The sequence below is a fragment of the Cherax quadricarinatus genome, chromosome 27 (genome assembly GCF_038502225.1).
Source record: "Cherax quadricarinatus isolate ZL_2023a chromosome 27, ASM3850222v1, whole genome shotgun sequence".
NCBI classification, from domain to species: domain Eukaryota; kingdom Metazoa; phylum Arthropoda; class Malacostraca; order Decapoda; family Parastacidae; genus Cherax; species Cherax quadricarinatus.
The window spans coordinates 17,866,396-17,886,091 of NC_091318.1; the positions used below are offsets into that span (position 1 = coordinate 17,866,396).

The window sequence follows — 19,696 nt, forward strand, 5'->3', positions numbered from 1 at the left end:
TCAATAAAGGTAAGTGTCATTTATTCTTCATTTAGTAGAGTAGTACATGCACAATATATATTTTGCATGTACTACTCTACTATTGTGCATGTATCCTTCTCTTTGTGTGTAGGAAAATGTATATTTCATGTGGTAAAAAAATTTTTTCATACTTTTGGGTGTCTTGCACGGATTAATTTGATTTCCATTATTTCTTAAGGGGAAAATTCATTCGCATAATGATAATTTCGCATAACAATGAGATCTCAGGAACGGATTAATATCGTTATGTGGGGGTCCACTGTATTCTATTAGGTAATGTAATTAAAAAAAAAAAGTTTGATAGGGTCACAGGTTATACATTTATGAGATTCAGTTATTCAGTATTTATTTAGTTGTGGTTGAGTAAGTGGTTTTTAAGAAGAGTCTTGAATAGATAAACAGACAGTGTTTCTTTTATACTGTATTCACAGGTAATGAATTCCAGATTTTTGGGCCTTTTATGTGAATTGAGTTTTTATATAGTGTGAGATGGACATGGGGGAACATCAAAGACTGATCTGTGCCTTGTGTTATGGTCATGTGTTCTGTTGAGGTTGGTAAGGAGAAGTTTGAGGGGAGGGTTTATATCTGAGTTGAGTGTTCTATGTATGTAGTAGGCACAAAAATAAGTATGGATGTTTTGTATGGTGAGTAAGTTTAGAGTTTTGAATATTGGTGGAGTATGCTGCCTGGAGTGGGAATTTGTTATCATTCTGACTGCTGCCTTTTATTGGGTAATTAATGGTCTAGCCACCTCCCCCTCAACCACCAACCAAGGCGACTCAACAACAACACCAACCGTGACTGACTCCCTCTCTACATCTACCTTCATAGGATTTAACCCATCTGATATGCTCCCAGGTATGACTAATGATCCAGACACTCTAAAGAATTACATCACCACCCTAAGGGCGGATAACTTGAATCTTCATGCTGAAAATATGTCTCTTCGCGCAACAATAACATACCATGAATCTAAGTTACTTCGCCATGATGCCTTGAGAATAAGATCAACAGCCTTGAACAACAGCTAACATCAACTGGCATGACTGATTTTGGCAAGACCCTCCAATCAGTCATAGCCAGTCACACAGATCAAATAGCTTCCCTAAACACGAAGCTTGAAGATGCCATCAAGGACTGGAAAATAAACATGGATACCCAATTGAACAATTATTTTGCTTACCAAAATGATAAGGCAGAGCAAGATAAGCTAGCCGATGCAATAGTGATTAACAGTTCACTCTTTCCTAGTGAATTAAACCACACCAACTGCAAAGCTACAACTCTCCAGATCATATGCGACCACCTACAGGTTAATGTGCCAATGTCGGAAATAAAAGAATCACGGTTACTAGGGAACCAAAGGAGAAAAAGTGTTATGCACAGATTTCACACACAAGACAGAAAAAAAGACCTAATAAGTTCATCTATTAAAGCAAAAAAAGATATACAGTATACATAAATGAGTGTCTCACAAGAAAACGACAGAACCTCCTGTACAGAGTGAGAAAATTAAAACGTGAGAATAATGATAAAATTCACCAGTGCTTTGTATGTGATGGACAAATTCTAGTAAGAAAAACAAATGTAGGTCGTGTGTACTATATTACAAATGAAAATGAACTAGCAAACTTCCTTCATGATGCAAACATTACAGAGTCTGACTGATATTAGTGACCAAATCATTGTATGTACTATGTTAGTGTATGTTATTATGCCATTACTGAACTAATCCCTGTACTATCCCTGTACGTAGCCGCAGCCACAGCAAGCAGCAACAAGGCTGCTCCTATATCTTGCCGTCCCCTGGGCCTATCCAAACTCCAGTGATGGCCAAATTGCAAGTACTGCTGCAACAACATGCAAGGAACCTATAGTGACATAAAAACTGACGGTGACGACAACGAAATGGACTAAATATGACAAAAGAGGGACCGGCATTCAAGTATCAGACCTGCTGCCAGACGTGAACCAGACATGAGACGTTTTCCACTACAATGAAATAACTGACCTCCATATCAACTTCACCAGTGTTCAACGGGAAGACAACATGGCAGAAAACCTGATCAACAAAACTCCAAGGAAATGACAGGTCTGTAGGACTTTTTTCCTCAGTGCCAAACGAGGGAAAGATCTGAGCACTTAAACATGGCTGACCGGCATCCAAACAGCAGCTACTGCCAGACGTACAACTACCGAAGTGAAATTCTCATCTTTACTGACGTTCATCTGTTGACAGTAGCATCATATCTGTACCACCATCATATCACCTGTACCAGTGCTAACGAGAGGGAAACACAGGAGACATCGTCAAGTCAACAGCACAAAACTCCAAGGTTATAGGACGGTTATCCCTCAGTGCCAGTCGTGGGAAAGAAGTGAATAGTTAAACAGTCAAGGTTAATGTTTTAGTAGCTGACCTATATTCATCTGACCAGTGTACAGTGAGAGAATCATAGCAGAAAACACCAAATATATCTATAAACTCAAGGAAAGTCAGGTTGTAGGTAGCGTTTACTTCCCTCAGTGTTTTAAAAATGGCTGAGTCAGCAGTCAGGTCCGAAGTCAACAACACGACACAACCCCGATAAATGGAACTGAGGGGGATTTGGAAGGATAAAACCAATGATTAAACCTTTCTGGTCTACCAGAATGGAAAGGAGTTAGAAGTTAATAGGAGAAGCCAGACTGTGAAGTGAGGTGGGAAGGGGTGTGTAATAAGGGGTTAACTGAAAGGGGTTTGTGAAGTTAAGGGAAAAGTGAGCAGTGAAGAGTGTTTTGAAGAAGAAAATTTACTAGTAATTCAGTGGTGATTGCTAAAGCAGATACTAAGTGTACTGGGGACTGGAAAAGAGAAATAAATATTATTGTATATGAGTACAAGAACGAAGAGTGAAAATGGCAGGCATTAGGGGGGTACAGGCTGCCATAATTATATTTATCTTTCTTCTTCAATTCCATGAAGAAAGAAATCAGTCATGGGGGCTGGAAAAGGTAAATGGAGTAATAGCACCCTGGACAGTAAAAGCCCAACATCTGCCATCCTACCAGAAAAGTAAATGTCACTATCGCCGCAAGGTATGGCAACACCGCATACCCAAACAAAATCAGTGGCACACAGCTCTTATTGTAGCGCTCATAAGTGGTGATATCCAAATTAATCCAGGACCTCAAACTATTGTGCAGAGGCAAAACAGACAGATAAATGATGGTCTAGTAGCTAGGAATGATAACCTTAACTCCATATGTAATGCATACATAGGTCAGTGTGAGACAATACAGCCATTATTATTTCAAACACTACCAAACAGGTGCATACACTGTACTAAAGTACGCACGAAAAACAGAAAAGGCACCTTATGTAAAATGTGTAAGGGGTGGGTGCATAATGGATGTATGTACAATTATAGCAACGGTGCCAGAACTCATTTTATGTGTAACAAATGCACTTTGGCACAGTTACCCTTTAGCAATGATGACATTGATTTACCTAATTTTAATACAAATGACCCATTGCCATATATAGATGATTATAATTGTTTTATGAAAACAGGCCTTCACTTTATTCATGTCAACACAAGATCACTTCTTCCTAAATTGGCAGAGATTAGGATTCTAGCTAACAAAATTAGGGCGGCAGTTATAACCATCTCTGAATCCTGGTTGGATGATACGGTGACTGACGACGAGGTCAAAATAGAAGGTTACAATATAAAACGCTTAGATAGGAACAGAAAGGGTGGTGGAGTATGTGCCTACATTAGAAATGACTTAGCTTACAACCCAAGACCTGATTTAAATAACAATAAACTGGAGATTCTATGGTTTGAAGTGCTGCTTCCCAAGACCAAACCCATCTTAGTAGGAACTAGTTACCGCCCTCCTACCCAGGACCAGTTCTTAGAAGACTTTTCCAGAGTATTGTCCGGACTTGAAAACAATTGCGAGACAATAATACTGGGCGACTTCAATATCTGTTTTCAGCAGCAAAATAACGGGCTATGCAAAAGGTATAAGCAAATTCTAGGTTTAAATAATTACACTCAACTAATTAATACACCAACCCGGATCACACAGTTCTCAGCCACCCTAATTGACCACATACTTTGTAACCGCGCTGAGAACATTAGTCAGTCAGGCGTCATTACCACAGGTCTTAGTGATCATTTCATCATTTACTGCACCAGGAAAATCACTAGGGATAGGATAGGCCTACACAGGACAATAAAAATGAGGTCAACTAGAAACTACAGTAAAGAAACACTGGTAAATAGGCTACACAATTGTGACTGGACAGAGATAACAAGTTGCACGGACGTAAACGATGCCTGGGAAAAATTCAAAACAATGTTCACTACCATCCTTGATAATATTGCACCAGTTAAAGAGGTTAGGATTAAACGAAGAACTGAACCCTGGATGACTACTGAGATATTAGATAATATGAAATTCAGAGACCAGCTGCTAAAAAGATTTAAAGAAAACAGACAGGATATTGCAGCACTAAATGAATTCCAAAGGGTGAGGAACAGAGTACAGAGACTTATAAAAGGAGCAAAGGCAAAGCACTATTGCTCAAAAATTGAAGAGTATAAGCATAACCCCAGAAAGCTCTGGCAACAACTAAAACAGTTGGGGTATAGCCATAAGCCAGTAGATAGGTCTAACATAGTACTCACTATCGATAATGAGGTATGCCACGAAACATCTAAGGTGGCAAATTGCTTTAATTCCTACTACACATCTGTTGCATCAACACTAGTAAGTAAACTACTAGCTGCATCAAATACCTTTAACACTGACTCTGATAAGTTTCAAACATACTATACCAATAAAGGGTTAACCCCAAACAGTTGTCAACTAGTAAGTGTATCTCATGACTTTATTCAAAAGAACTAAGCAAGTTAAACCCAACTAAGAGCACAGGCCCTGATAACATCCCGTCTAAGTTCCTAAAAGATGGTGCTTCTGAACTGTCAATCCCTATTGCTCGCATAATAAATCTATCAATCACCACTAATACCGTACCGGAGGGGTTCAAGGAGGCCAGAGTTACTCCTGTCTTCAAGAAAAATAGTAGGTCTGATGTAAGCAACTATAGGCCTGTTAGTATACTCAGTATAATATCTAAAATTCTAGAGAGGGCAGTGTACTCTCAAGTAGTTAAGTACCTTAATGACAACAACATTCTCCATAGCTATCAATTGGGCTTTAGAAGATCCTACTCAACCGACACCTCCCTAATTAATCTGATGGATTACCTGAGAACTGAAATGTCAAAGGGGAACCTCATAGGTATGGTAACCTTAGATCTGCAAAAGGCCTTCAATACTGTCAACCACAATATATTATGTAAGAAACTTCAAGCTATCGGTATAGGTTCTGTAGACTGGTTTAAGTCCTACCTTAGCAACAGGAGACAAATAGTCAAAATCAACAAAACGGAATCAGAACCCCTGCCGATAACATGTGGAGTTCCCCAAGGTAGTATTCTGGGTCCCTTATTATTCTTATGTTATGTCAATGACATGCCTATCAGTGTCAAGTGCAAAGTCCTACTGTATGCAGATGACAGTGTCCTGTTAGTGTCAGGTAAAGACCCACAAGATATAGCTAATGTTTTAACACTGGAACTGGAGTCCTGCAGCAAATGGTTAGTAGACAACAAACTATCGTTACACCTCGGGAAAACTGAAGCCATTCTCTTTGGCACGAAACATAAACTGAGAAGGGTAAATAATTTTAATGTCCAGTGTAATGGGGAGCCCATCACTTTGGTTTCATCAGTAAAATATCTGGGAATCCCCTTTGACCCATGCATGTCAGGAGAATTGATAGGGAACAGTGTAGTAAAGAAAGCTGCATAAGTGTCTCAATCTTCAACTTGTCGGTTTTTCAAACCATTCATCACAGTAAAGAAAGCAAATGCCAGACTGAAGTTCCTGTATAGACAAGCACAGTGTCTACCTACTGAGGCTCGCAGGACCCTATGTCTAGCCCTTATACAATGCCATATGGATTACGCTTGCTCTTCATGGTACTCTGCCTTGACAAAAAAACTGAAAGATAGACTGCAAATCACCCAGAATAAAATCGTAAGATTCATCCTGGGGCTGGGACCAAGAGAACATGTAGGCCAGGATGAATTACAGCAGTTGGATATGTTGAATGTTGAAGACAGAGTAAAACAACTGAAGCTAAATCATGTTTATAAAATTGCTCACAAACAGTGTCCAGAATATCTTGCTGTCAATTTTGTCAAGGTTGGGAACCAAAGCAATCATAGTACTAGGGGGAGAGAGCACAACTTTGTAGTACCCACAGTCATTGGCCAGGCTTCAAACACCTTTTATTGTACAGCAATAAAGGAATGGAACAGACTACCCGCACATGTCAAAGCCAGTCATAGCATGAACCAGTTCAAGAAGAGTGCCAAAAGGTGTCTGATGAATGTAGCTACAGAAAGGGAAGAGAATGATTTTCTAATTTTTAGCTAACATACGTGTAAATTTTACCTTATTCCTAGTAATGACCCTCGTATTGTAGATAGTCTTAATGACCCTCATGTAGTAGATAGTCTTTTTAGTATGATAATAAGATGTTATCTTCATTATAGAATAATAAGAAAATATTATAACCTTTATATTATAATAATAAGGTAAAAGGACCCCAATGGAAATAAGTCACTCTGTCTGACTTTTTTGGGTTATCCTAGGTTCTCTACACATATGCTGCTATGTATGATAATTCTATGTAACTGTATTTGTGTATACCTGAATAAACTTACTTACTTACTAATCACCTCCTGGATAGTATTTACTACCTCATTATCCCATGTGTCCCACACAGATCCTTATGTGACCCAATTTGTGTCATCTTCCCAGATTTCCCTTTCACAATTTATTACTTGTTAATAAGATACTTACTCTTTAATAATAGTATCTGTATTACCATTTATTCCTACTTAAGCACTGCTATAATTCTATTATAATCTTACCTAATTTTCCCTTTGCTCCCAAACTACAAATAACAAACTAGTGTACAGTATATTCCTACTACACTACTGTGCAATTCCTTGTACCATCTTCCACTAGCTAGTATCAACTACCTCAAATAATATTTCCTTAGTGGTATTAATTGCTCAAACTTTATGCTATAAGGCAAATCCTACTCTCAGATTAATTTCATATCATAGTGTCAATCTATTTAAAGGTTGTTTTACCACTACTTAATTTAGTCCCTTTTTACATTTCTCCAGAAATAATTCTCTATATACTAATACATTGTACTGCCCTTTATTCAGTAATTGCTATACTCCTAGTTCTAACAACAATTAAAGGGCTACTTTCAGGAGAGTTAATATTTTTTCCCTCTTGTCCATATAGTCACATTTATTAAAATACTTCAGGTGCTATTGACTACCTCAGGTGCTACTGATTTTGTTTTTAATACATTCTTTTATCATTATATTCACTAGCTCCTTTATTTTAGCTATAAATATCTACTGTCATTCATAAACTCACATTTGTTAAAATAATTAAGGTGCTATTAGATGCTTAAGTCTATAACTGAATTATTAATTCTATAATAATCCCTTTTTCTTTTAAATTTTTGCAAGTTTTAGAATAATTACAGAGTCTTATTCATAAGTCTAGTTGTAGATTCAATATAACTCTTATATAATTTTACTCAGAACATCTAGTTTGTAAAATTACTCTCATCCTATGATTACAGGCATAGATCCTGATGTAAACTTTTTACTAAATGAATTACACGAATCAAACAGCAACTGTAATTACTATACAGCAGACCAAGCAAAGACATTACTCAGTGCAAACAATAACATAACCATCTTTAACTACAATGTCACAGCATTACTCAATTCCCTTCATTCCAATATATCAATCATCACTCACAGACACCTGGCTTAAGCCTGATATTACAGATGTCTATACCATTCCTGGCTACATGGCCATACACAACTGTAGAAAAGACCAGCAAGGGGGAGGAACAGCTATATACAGGTCCTCCATCACAAATCCGGCATCATTGGGACCTGTAGCGTGCTGGATTACTGAGTTTGCCGAATTACAGAGTGGTTAGGTTAGATTACACTTAATAAAATTAACCAACTTGACTTACACAGTTCATTGAACATCAGCAAAAATCGAACATTTCCGCTACTTTGAGCTCAATTTCAAGGTACTTTTCGTTACGAAAACAATCAAAATCATGTCTATTTCTGTAATATATCTTCCATTCTATCAAATGAGTCCAAAAAAATGAGAATACAACCATAAAAACCATATGAAAATATACTGCAAAGAGGCGGCTAATGGCTGAGAAGTGAACTCCCTTATTTATCGTCAGTCTTTTTTATTTTTGTTGCACGTTAAGAAGCATCTTTCCATCATACATTGCCCAAGTTTCAATGAGATAGCCCAACAAGCAACCGAGAAAAAAAATATTTACCAAAAATCATATATGGCAAGCCCAAGCCAGGTACTGGAAATAAGTCACTTTGTCTGACTTTTCTGGGTTATCCCAGGTTCTCTATACATACACTGCTATGTATGATAATCTATGTAACTGTATTTATGTATACCTGAATAAACTTATTTACTTCTAGTCTGTCAACTGAGTACAAGAAACTGCCCATTCACTATTTCAACTACCCAATAAAGTGGTCAGAAATTGGCAATTTGGCCAATTTCACACAAATTTCAACAGATGCCAATTTCAAAATAGGGTCCAGAATAAACAATGCAGACATTCCTGGCACTAAAATAACATTTTCTCTGTTCATTAGTCATGGCTCCAGCCCCTCTTATATTGCTCTTGCTTTCCATTTGGAATTTTTATTCACAAAAAAAAAAATAAATAGAAGATTTACTGTTATTTTAATAATTGTATAAATAATGTCGATCCATTCTTGACTCCGTACTGGAATTTGGACTGGCAGGCGGACAGGTATTGGACGGTGACGTCATTTGTTTACTCTTGAGCTTCGCTAAAGAATAGAACATTTTTGCTACTGTGGGCGCAATTTCAAGGTACTTTTCGTCATGAAAGCAATCAAAATCATATCTATTACTGTAATATATCTTCCATTCTATCAACTGAGACCGAAAAAATGAGAATATAACCATAACAACCATATAAAAATATACCGCTAAGCAGCCGCTAATGGCTGAGAAGTTAACTCCGCTATTTAAGGTCTGATTTCTTTCATTTTTGGTGTATGTGAAGAAGTATCTTTCCATCATACATTGCCCAAGTTTGATTAAGATAACCCAACAAACAACTGAGAAAATAATAATAATAATAATATAATAATAATAATAATAATAATGATAATAATAATGATAATAATAATAATATCTTTATTTACTACACGTACATGTACAAGGTATACAGGCCTAGCTGACATCAGTAACATACTACTGTATAGAAAGGCACTTGTTATGCTGAGTATTTCAAGAAAATTAGGTCAGTGTCCCAGGATAACATCCACACTAGTCGACTAACACCCTGGTACCCATTTACTGATGGGTATACATAGACAACAGGTGTAAAGAAACACACCTAATGTTTCTACCCTGGCTGGGAATCAAATATTTACCAAAAATCATATATGGCTAACCCAAGCCAGGTACTAAAAATAAGCCACGTTGACTTTTTTGGGGTTATCCTAGGTTCTCTAAACATATGCTGCTATGTGTGATAATCTATAGAGAGAAAATAACTTTTTTGCAGTTAGAATGATAACAAATTCTCACTACAGGCAGCACACTCCACCAATATTCAAAACACTCAACCTACTCACCATACAAAACATCCATACTTATTACTGCACCTATTACATACATAGAACACTTAACTCTGATATTAACCCTCCCCTCAAACATCTCCTTGCCAACCTCAACAGAACACATGACCATAACACAAGGCACAGATCACTCTTTGATGTTCCTCGTGTCCATCTCACGCTATGCAAAAACTCAATGCACATAAAAGGCCCTAAAATCTGGAATTCATTACCTGTAAATATAAAAGAAACACTACCTGTTTATAAATTCAAGTCTCTTAAGAACATAAGAATGAAGGAACACTGCAGAAGGCCTACTGGCCCATGCGAGGCAGGTCCAAGTCTCCTACCGGCTTAAGCCAATGCACCCAACCTAGTCAGGTCAGGTCACATTGACTTAAGGGAGGAACACGGCAACCGACCTGGTAGCACAAGCTATCAGGTCCAACTCACACCCACCCACATCCACTCATGTATTTATCCAACCTATTTTTAAAGCTACACAACGTTCTGGCCTCTATAACTGTACTCGGGAGTTTGTTCCACTCATCCACAACTCTATTACCAAACCAGTACTTTCCTATATCCTTCCTGAATCTGAATTTTTCCAACTTAAAACCATTGCTGCGAGTCCTGTCTAGGCTAGATATTTTCAGCACACTATTTACATCCCCTTTATTTATTCCTGTCTTCCATTTATACACCTCAATCATATCCCCCCTAATTCTACGTCTTTCTAGAGAGTGCAGATTCAGGGCCCTTAGTCTATCCTCATAGGGAAGGTTTCTGATACATGGGATCAACTTTGTCATCCTCCTTTGTACATTTTCCATTTTCTTAAAGATCACTTACTCACTCAAAACCAAATAAATACTGAATAACTGAACCTTATAAATTGTATATCCTATATGTTACTCACAATTATATTACACAAATGTTAAACCTAGGACCCAATCTAACTTTGTTATTTTTTTAAATACACTACCTAACAGAATACTCCATTCGACTGAATGTACAGCAATGCATGCAACCATATGACCTGTCTTTGTAATACTCATTTGTGCTTTATAGTTATCTGTTTACAATAATGTTTTATCACTGATTTCATCATTGCTTAGTTAATCTTAAGTTAATTTTAAGCCAGCCCGTAATGCTATGCATGTAAGTGGCTTTGGCATGCTGCTCTTACCTGTATTTTTTGTACCTCTGTATGTATGCTAAAATTACTAAATAAATAAATAAATAAATAAATATGGTGGAGTACGAGTGTATATCATAGTTAGCCCTGTGCTATACTCTGTTTTCTCTAATATAAGCCCCCAAGACAAGGATAGGAGAATGGTACTTGTTTACCAAATCCTCTTCATACCTCCGTCAAACTGCTCGGTGTTATGCCAAATATTATTCATTCTGGAGTATTTAACATGTTTTATGTTATTTATATTGTTTCTTATGTCATATTAGATCAATTGTGATAGGCAAATAAGCTGTAGTGTTGATATTAGCGGAATAATAAAGCATATTCTCCTGCTTCATGAGACTGAGCTCATGGCAACCGACAGTGGCTTCAAAGCCACCTTATCTTTAATGGATAATGTACTGTATAGGTGCTTTACATAATGAGAAGCATTTCTTTTATTCATTGGAACCATGGCTAGGGCTAAAAGTAAGCAGGTTAAAACAATATATAGAGAAAAAGAAATTGGAATGACTTATGCAGCAAGTAGCACCACCAAACAGTACCAGCAGGTTGGTGTGGTGACCCTGGAAATTTTAAATTATGCTAGCCAAAATTAGTGCCGAATAACTGAAGGAACCGAATAGCTGATTGCCGGATTTGTGATGACGGACCTGTACTACTCAAATCAACTTGAATGTATCAATAAATCTTGCACATGGGACAAACATGGAGAATATATCATAGCCAAATTTAAAATCAAAAGACCTACAAAAACCCCTCACAGTTATAAACATCTACAGAGTACCACAGTCAAACATTTACCACTTTGGTGAAAAACTAGGAAACATGATTACTGATGCACACATGAATAAAGACCACCTACTACTAACAGGAGATTTCAACATAAACATACTACATGACCAGGACCCACAAGTAACCGAATTCACAAACACAATGAGTAACTGCCTGTTGCTACCAGCAATGTCTAAACCTACAAGAATCACCGAGACAAGCATCTCCTTAATAGACCACATCTGGACAAACACCATATCCCCTTTAAAATCAGGCATAATCAGACAACACTACAGACCACTACCCAATAACTAATCTGGGCAAACTGCCACAAGACATAACTAAAGTAACCTTCAGACTACATAACAAGACAGCAGTTAACAACTTTATAGCAGCTATGAATAACATCGATTGGCAAAATGAGCTCGAAACATATACAGATATGAATGAATGTATTAAAAATTTTCTAAAAATAGCCCAAAGCCTCTATAACAAACACTGCCCCAAAAAACTAAACAGATCACAGCAAATAGACTGAATAATCCCTGGCTAACACCAAGCATCCTCAAATACATTAACACAAAGAACAAATATGAAAAGCAGTATAGAATGGGTCAAATAAATAGAGAACAGTCTAAACGTTACTCGTCAGCACTTATCAGCCTCATAAGAACATCTAAAAAATTGTATTATGAAAATAGATTACATAACATCAAAGATGATATGAAAAAAACCTGGAAAACTCTATCTGAAATTCTTGGAACTAAAAAGTTATCCACAAACAAAATAACCAAACTAACAAAATCAGATGAACCCCTACTCACACCAACTGAAACAGCAAACAGACTCAATGTTTTCTTCTCCACCATAGGAAAAAATCTAGCGAACAAAATACTAAACTCAAACACCCATCCATCAGACTACCTCATAGGTACCTACCTGTGGAAAATTGCATTTATCTGAATGTATCATTATGTACATAACAGTAAATGAACAAAGATAATTATTATTTATCAGTTAGACAAGTAGGAATTTGGGACACCTAGGTCGCAAAAAATGTCCCCCTTCAATACCTACCACTGTCATATCCACAAGTTGCTCTGGACCTATTAATTATAAATAAAAGATACATCACCAGGAATTCTGGTAAATATATAAATTTGTGGACTGTATATTAAAAATAATAAATGATTATATATATATATATATATATATATATATATATATATATATATATATATATATATATATATATATATATATATATATATATATATATATATACACATTTATACAACAGAAAGAGAATATCTTAATATCACTCACCAATTTGACTGGAGATTAATGTGTATCATACTCAGAAAACCTCACTGTCTATCTATGAAAATAACACTGGCCAGGTTACTATATAAGACTTATATGAGGTTCCTGGAGCTGTCTTGTCCAGTCGCCTGATATCTCAAGTTATGCAGGAATGCACATCCAACAATTTCGCCTCCTATTTGAGAGGTGTCAACCCAATTTTAACCTCTAGAGCACGAAAAATTCTCCCCATTGCACTAACGTTGTATCCAATTCAAAATAACAATGGCGAGTCTCGTCTGCACAGACGCAGGCTCAGTTTCCCATTTTCTATGACAAACATTATTAAATACAGTATGGCCATCTATTTACATATAACTACTGTATTTCTGGAAAATATATACAGTATTTTCCACATTACCCAAATACGCTATTCCTAGCTCCAACCAACCCCATAGAAGTTACGCTCGTCATAGACACCCTTAAAAACAAGGCAGGAGACATAAACAACTTGCCTGCTTTTATGTACAAAAAAGCTTCTCAAGTATTGTCACCAATTATTGCAACGCTCTTTAACAAATCCATTGAATCATCTACCTTCCCAACAATCCTCGAAATAGCGAGGGTCACTCTGATCCACAAAGGAGGTGACCAACCTGACTTAAATAACTATAGACCAATATCTAACTTACCACTGCTCTCTAAAATCTTTGAAAAATTAATTCATAGATGGATCTATTCCTACCTCGTTTCACACAACATATTAAACCCTTGTCAGTTTGGATTCAGGAATAATAAAAGCACAGATGATGCTATCATACACATGCTAGAACTAATATATACAGCACTTGAAAAGAAAGAAGTCCCGCTGGGCATTTTCATTGATTTACGTAAAGCTTTCTATACAGTCGACCATGAAGTGCCGTACTCCAAATTAATGCACTATGGTATCAGAGGCCACTCCCTCAACTACCTAAAATCATACCTTAGTAACAGAACTCAATATGTGTATGCAAAGATGCAAACTCTTCCACCCAACCAATCACAGTAGGAGTCCCACAAGGAAGTGTCCTTGGACCACTCCTCTTTCTCATCTACATCAATGATCTACCAAATGCATCACAGCTACTCAAACCCATATTATTTGCAGATGACACTATATATGTCTTTTCCCACCCAAACACAGTCATACTAGCAAACACAGTCAATGCTGAATTACAGAAAATATCTGCCTGGTAGGTAGGTAGTAGGATGGAGTAGGTAGTAGGTTGGTAGACAGCAGCCACCCAGGGAGGTACTACTGTCCTGCCAAGTGAGTGTAAAATGGAAGCCTGTAATTGTTTTACATGATGGTGGGATTGCTGGTGTCTTTTTTCTGTCTCATAAACATGCAAGATTTCAGGTACATCTTGTTACTTCTACTTACACTTAGGTCACACTACACATACATGTACAAGCATATATATACATACCCCTCTGGGTTTTCTTCTATTTTCTTTCTAGTTCTTGTTCTTGTTTATTTCCTCTTATCTCCATGGGGAAGTGGAACAGAATTCTTCCTCCGTAAGCCATGCGTGTCGTAAGAGGCGATTAAAATGCCGGGAGCAAGGGGCTAGTAGCCCCTTCTCCTGTATATATTACTAAATTTGAAAGGAGAAACTTTCGTTTTTCCTTTTGGGCCACCCCACCTCGGTGGGATACAGCTGGTATGTTGAAAGAAGAAAGATCTGCCTGGATGTTGACTAATAAACTTACCCTGAAATACTGATAAAACCTATTTCATTCAGTTTGGAAAAAAAGCTGCAAATGATCCATTTAACATAACGCTAAACGGATCATCAGTCACAAGACTCACAGAGGGAAAATTCCTAGGTATCCACCTTGACAGTAGCCTTAAGTTCCGGACACACATACAACAAATCACCAAGAAAATCTCCAAGACTGTAGGTATACTATCAAAGATAAGGTACTACGTTCCACAATCAGCTCTCCTGGCACTGTACCATACACTCATATACCCTTATCTTACATATGGAATTTGTGCATGGGGATCAACAACACCCAATCACCTAAAACCCCTCATAACCTAGCAAAAGGCAGCAGTAAGAATGATAACAAATTCCTACTCCCGCCAGCATACTCCGCCAATTTTCAAAAATCTGAATCTGCTCACCATTAAGAACATCCATACTTATTCATGTGCCTACTACATACACAGAACAATACACACAAATATAAACCCTCCACTCAAACTCCTCACCAACCTAAACAGAACACATGACCACAACACAAGACACAGATCTCTTTTTGATATACCTCGTGTCCATATCACACTGTGTAAAAACTATGCACATAAAGGGCCCTAAAATATGGAATTCATTACCAGAAGATATTAAAGTAAACCAGTCTGAAAATCAATTTAAGAATCTTCTCAAAAGCCACTTAATCACCCAAGACTAAATGCTAAATACTCAGTACACATTTACTCACTTATGTACTCCCACATCATAACTTCAACAATCACATTGAACCTTCTATCCATTGTTGACAGGAATATAATTGAATCATTGTTTTCACAAAAAGCATTTTAGACTATATGAATATATCTTTTATCTTATACAAATTTGATTCACTTATAATTAATAATCTATTGTACAACTATGATATACTCCTTAGTGTAAAGTAGTCAGTAAGCCATAATGGCCCATAATGTCTAGGCATAATAGAGGCTCTCTTTGCATTGCAACCCACTATTGTAAATATAAAATCTGAATGTACTGTTTGCAAAGACATACAATAAATAAAAATAAATAAGTAAAAATAAAATGTGTACAACAGCATCATTTGTGCTTTTATTAGTATACAATGAAGCTGGTAAAAAAAACTCCTAATCCAAGCAACTGGAGCTGTTTTTCCTTTCCTCCAATCAAACGCAATTATATTTCCCAGGCGATGCATGACCCCTACGGATTTAACGCTTCTCTATGATTCCAATAATAACTTACCATCTTCAAGCTGTTTCTTTTTTTTTTCTTTGTTTGGTTTATAAGAGCCAGCGACAGCTTACGCCGTACTGAACCCAACTTCCCGATGTTCGGGGAAGATTTGTTGCACAAAGCTGGACGATGATTCAAAAGGAGCAAAAGTTAATTTGTAAATATAAATAGAAACTTGAAATGACTAACAGGAAAATTGGGTAGTTGGATCTATAACCTAACAAGTAGAACACAAAGAGTAACAGTAAACACCATGTCCTCCTATACTGATGATACCAGAATTTACATGACTGTCATCCATCAAGACATTGCAAATCTTCAAGCGGACATCAGCAATCGTCTCATTACGATTTAGTGAATCAATATGAAATTCAATGAAGACAAATTTCAATTACTCCACTATGGAAAACTAGAGGAAATAAAAACTGTATCGAAGTATAAAACAAATTCTAACCACACAACAGAGCAGAAAACTAAGGGCCTGAGAGTGATTTATTTATTTATTTTTTTATTTATTTATTTACAATTTGAGCATACATACAGAGGTACAAAAAAATACAGATAAGAGCAGCATGCCAAAGCCACTTATACTATGCATAGCATTTTGGGCTGGCTTAAAATTAACTTAAGATTAACTAAGCAATGATGAAATCAGTGATAATACATTATTGTAAACAGATAACTATAAAACACAAATGAGTATTACAAAGACAGGTCATATGGTTGCATGCATTGTTGTACATTCAGTCGTATGGAGTATTCTGTTAGGTTTACCTGGAGTTTACCTGGAGAGAGTTTCGGGGGGTCAACGCCCCCGCGGCCCGGTCTGTGACCAGGCCTCCTGGTGGATCAGCGCCTGATCAACCAGGCTGTTGCTGCTGGCTGCACGCAAACCAACGTACGAGCCACAGCCCGGCTGATCAGGAACTGACTTTAGGTGCTTGTCCAGTGCCAGCTTGAAGACTGCCAGGGGTCTGTTGGTAATCCCCCTTATGTGTGCTGGGAGGCAGTTGAACAGTCTCGGGCCCCTGACACTTATTGTATGGTCTCTTAACGTGCTAGTGACACCCCTGCTTTTCATTGGGGGGATGGTGCATCGTCTGCCAAGTCTTTTGCTTTCGTAGTGAGTGATTTTCGTGTGCAAGTTCGGTACTAGTCCCTCTAGGATTTTCCAGGTGTATATAATCATGTATCTCTCCCTCCTGCGTTCCAGGGAATACAGGTTTAGAAACCTCAAGCGCTCCCAGTAATTGAGGTGTTTTATCTCCGTTATGCGCGCCGTGAAAGTTCTCTGTACACTTTCTAGGTCGGCAATTTCACCTGCCTTGAAAGGTGCTGTTAGAGTGCAGCAATATTCCAGCCTAGATAGAACAAGTGACCTGAAGAGTGTCATCATGGGCTTGGCCTCCCTAGTTTTGAAGGTTCTCATTATCCATCCTGTCATTTTTCTAGCAGATGCGATTGATACAATGTTAGGGGGGGGACCGGGAAAAAAATATTTGACGTCTTTATTTATGAACCGATTACATTCATTTTTGGTGTACTATTAGAAGCTTATATAAAACCTCCTGTGCTGAAGTTTCAAAAATATCGGCCAAAAAGGAAATGAAATATGCAAAATTTACGAAAAATTACATTTGGCAGTACTCAAGTACTCAGTGGTACTTGGAAAAGTGGTTTTGACACTTTCTGCTGATAGAACACTTCTAATTCCATCATATGTAAGTCCCCAATTATATAATAAATCTTATCTTCATGCTAAAAAAAATAAAGTTTCATAACTTTTTTGACATTTTGGAAGATGTCGGTCTTGTTGCCCACACAAATCTGAAAATATTTGGGATACTTCAGAAAGGTACGTGTCAACTTGTAAAGCAATCATTCTTCTATGTTTGTTGTGAAAATCAAGTCAATTCATTCATAAATAAGGATGGATGGGTCGTAAATAGGTAAATAACTTACTTTCGAGATATAGGCCGAAGCGCGCGGCACCCCCGCTGCCCGGGAAATAATTTTTTTCCCCCGAAAAATTCGCTTTATTTTACACTTTTTGCGTGACCTACGAGTGTTTATTACAGTTAACCATTGTAAATACGTTTTCTCTCATCACTGATGAGAGAGGGCGGACCCTCTCTTCACCTTCAGGGGAAATATCGATAGAAATTTATTCCTTGGGGCGTCATATTATGCTATATATTTTTTTTTGAGGTGTACTTTTTATGTTTATATGCTATTATTATATTGCATTATATCATAATAGATCAATTGTGATAGATAAATAAGCCTTATAATTGATATTAGCGTGGGTATGGAATATTTTGTTGGCTGGAGGTGTCGGCCATTTTGTGCACTATTCCCAGGGGTTCCCGATTGGTTCCCTGATCACATTATCTCCGCCCACTCTGGCATGATCTCAGATGGTGAATTTGTATTATATTAGACATAAAGATGTACGAAAACGATAAAAATAACACGGGGAAAAACGTAACAAAAACGTCAACAAAGCTGAGTCAGCGCTTCTTACGCAACATGTTGCGTCAGCGCTGTCACCATGCCTGTTATAAATGGCTGTAATTCCTTTTAGAAACATCGTACAAGGATAATAATTATACCAGCGTGTAGCCAGAAAGTTCAGCTATTTTTTGGTAACAATAACTCAGTTTTCATATATTTTCGAATTTATTTTTGCTCCGCGCGCGGGAACCTTGGATGGCCCCTTATGTTCCTTGAAGGTGAGATCCTCCGACATAATCACTCCCAGGTCTTTGACGTTGGTGTTTCGCTCTATTTTGTGGCCAAAATTTGTTTTGTAATCTGATGAAGATTTAATTTCCTCATGTTTACCATATCTGAGTAATTGAAATTGAAATTTAAAAAAATAATAAAGTTAGATTGGGTTTTAGGTTTAACATTTATGTGATATAATTGTGAGAAACATTTAAGATATACAATTTATAAGGTTCAGTTATTCAGTATTTATTTGGTTTTGGGTGAGTAAGTGATCTTTGAGAAGAGACTTGAATTTATAAACAGGTAGTGTTTCTTTTATATTTACAGGTAATGAATTCCAGATTTTAGGGCCTTTTATGTGCATTGAGTTTTTGCATAGCATGAGATGGACACGAGGAACATCAAAGAGTGATCTGTGCCTTGTGTTATGGTCATGTGTTCTGTTGAGGTTGGCAAGATGTTTGAGGGGAGGGTTAATATCAGAGTTAAGTGTTCTATGTATGTAATAGGTGCAGTAATAAGTATGGATGTTTTGTATGGTGAGTAGGTTTAGTGTATTGAATATTGGTGGAGTGTGCTGCCTGTAGTGAGAATTTGTTATCATTCTAACTGCAGCCTTTTGTTGGGTAATTAGTGGTCTGAGATGGTTAATGGTTGTTGAGCCCCATGCACAAATTCCATAGGTGAGATAGGGGTAAATAAGAGAGTGATATAGGGCCAGGAGGGCTGACTGTGGAACATAGTACCGTATCTTCGATAGTATGCCTACAGTCTTGGAAATTTTCTTAGAAATTTGTTGTATATGTGTATGAAATTTGAGTCTATTATCAAGGTGGATTCCTAAGAATTTTCCCTCTGTTAGCT

The 19,696-nt window shown here is 37.2% G+C and overlaps 1 long non-coding RNA gene across 1 annotated transcript in view; it reads right to left on the reverse strand.

Moving 5' to 3' along the window:
* Window positions 1-16,230, reverse strand: part of LOC138853278 (uncharacterized) — a 153,100-nt gene extending 136,870 nt beyond the window's left edge. The window contains exon 1 of the long non-coding RNA XR_011392479.1: window positions 16,112-16,230. This is a non-coding gene — a long non-coding RNA (uncharacterized lncRNA). The remainder of the gene's footprint in view (window positions 1-16,111) is intronic.
* Between the last annotated feature and the right edge of the window lie 3,466 nt (window positions 16,231-19,696).